We start from the raw sequence: 2,186 nt of genomic DNA on the forward strand, positions 1-2,186 counted from the left end.
GTGTGTGTGTGTGTGTGTGTGTGTGTGTGTGTGTGTGTGTGTGTCAGACAGGCTGGTCAAAAACCTTTGATCTACAAGGATTCTTAAGCCTGATTTATTTTTAGTCAAAAGTAGTTTCCTACAGGGTATGCACCAAGCATTATATGATCAAAATTAAACTTGGAACTTGCAGGCGTAATTGTTTTAGACAAGTGGCTCTAGTGGATGCTTTCTGAAAGCAATATCTGCTGAGGTTTTGCTGGCTGAGGCTGTTGAATAATACATCCATCTTTTCATCTGTTCCATCAAAAACTGATCAAGATAGTCAAATAAAACAATAAATAAATAAAATTTTGTGACAGACACATGATCAATATTAATAAAAAAATACATCCTATAGAATGTTGATAATTTTGCTGAAAAGAACATGGAGTGAAAGGAGAAACTGAGTCCAACAGCTTGAGAGGAAATTGTGGATAAAAAAGGAAAGATCACATCACTAGTTTGTCATAAAAATCAAGTGAGGCATTCTGTGTTGTTTGCTACCTGTTTGTCTTACCTGATTCCCAATTGGTTGGCAGCTCAATTACTCTCAGCTGCTGCGTATCTTTGCAATCAGCTCTCTGGGTTCAGAAGGCTGTTCCGAAGATCAGATCCTCGCTGAAGCATTGCTTGTCCTGCGTAAAGCATTTCAGCCGCTCAGAGTTTTGCCTTACCTGTGTCCTGTTAACCTGTGTGTTTTCCTGTGTACGGCGTTTACCTCCTGTGGAACCATCTGGTCGATCTTCTAGTACCTACATGTAGTGATGGCCAAWTGAAGCCTCATGAAGCAGTGAGGCTTTCCAACCCATTGCTTTTCTCAAAGGTTCATTATTCGGTGCTTCATTCATTGCTCACTAGTGACACCTGCTGCTAAACTGAAACTGACAGCAATGTCACCCAAATAAATCACACTTCCAAATGTATTAGAACAGGGGGTGGCCAACCAGTCYCTCGCAGGCGACTGTTCACCTGTCAGCTGATTCCCAGGTGCCTGCGAAGCGCAACCTTGCAGCTGACGACAGCTGTCATCAGCTGTAAGGTTGCGCTCCGGTCGGGAGCTCGCCGAGCTTCATTCTAACTCCGACAGAAGTGGTGGAGGTGGGAGGAGGAGAGCAGAGGGAGCGCGTTCAGGAATGTAAACTCCTCCCGTCTCCCACCTCCACCGCTTCTGCTGGAGTTAGAATGAAGCTCAGAGGAGGGTAGTCTCACGAGCTTTGGGTGCTGTGAATCAGCGCTCCGAACATGATCTTGCGAGACTTTAGGGTCACGTGTTTAAAACATGARCTTGAGGCGGAAAATAATGAACGAAAAACGAGCTATCAAGCAAACAAAAACTTATTATTTTCACCTGGAGTGGGAAGAGGACTCATATGTAATTCGAATGCTGCCTTGTCCAAAAAGGATAACGTGGAACGGCATTTCAAAACAATGCACAAACGCGGATTTCCTCCTAAAACCGCACAGTATCGATTTTCACACCAGAGGTAAGGCTAAAGTAGCCATCCTGCCTCAACACAAAAAACATCTTTCAGCAATGTCCAAGTTATGAAAGAAGCGTTTGATGCTGCAGATATGCTTTTCCGTGATTTTAAAAATAAATGTGAGATTGTGGCTGCTATAAAGAGGCGCAATTGACCAGGATGGTTGACATTGTGTCCAAATTCGTGTTCGTGTTTCTGCTGGACTGCTCTGGTGTTGAAAATGAGGTTTTTACTCTGCAAAATGACAGTGGGATAAAATCCTGAGCAACAAGTGGCATGGATGGAGAGTTCTGCAGTCTGCTGTCAGAGGAAACGTATCCTAACATCAGAWGAGGTGCTTTGAACTTGACAGAACTTTTTGGATTTACCTGTGTGAGTCTGCTTTCTCTCACACGAAAATCATCAAATCCAAGAACAGATCCACAATAACTGATGAGGCGCAGGCAGGTCTCCAGATGATCAACTACCTCATACTGCCCGCCCTGGTTCCTCCTCCCAGTATCAGAAGTCCCAATAAGGTAGAGACATTTATTTTTATATAGCCTGCATAAAAAGGTTTTCTCCTCTAGATTTTACACGTTGTGTCTGTATGTTGTTTTTTATATTTTTTATGTTATTTGTTTTATTACATTTTAGACCAGACTGACTTGCACCTTTGTGTTTATTTATTTATTTATTTATTTA

At 42.5% G+C, this 2,186-nt stretch overlaps 1 protein-coding gene across 1 annotated transcript in view; it reads left to right on the forward strand.

The window, feature by feature from the left end:
- clip1b (CAP-GLY domain containing linker protein 1b) overlaps positions 1-2,186 on the forward strand; it is a gene marked incomplete in the record, with an annotated part of 106,130 nt that overhangs the window by 14,895 nt on the left and 89,049 nt on the right.

The sequence above is a fragment of the Austrofundulus limnaeus genome, unplaced genomic scaffold (assembly GCF_001266775.1).
Source record: "Austrofundulus limnaeus strain Quisiro unplaced genomic scaffold, Austrofundulus_limnaeus-1.0 Scaffold374, whole genome shotgun sequence".
In the NCBI taxonomy this organism is placed as follows: domain Eukaryota; kingdom Metazoa; phylum Chordata; class Actinopteri; order Cyprinodontiformes; family Rivulidae; genus Austrofundulus; species Austrofundulus limnaeus.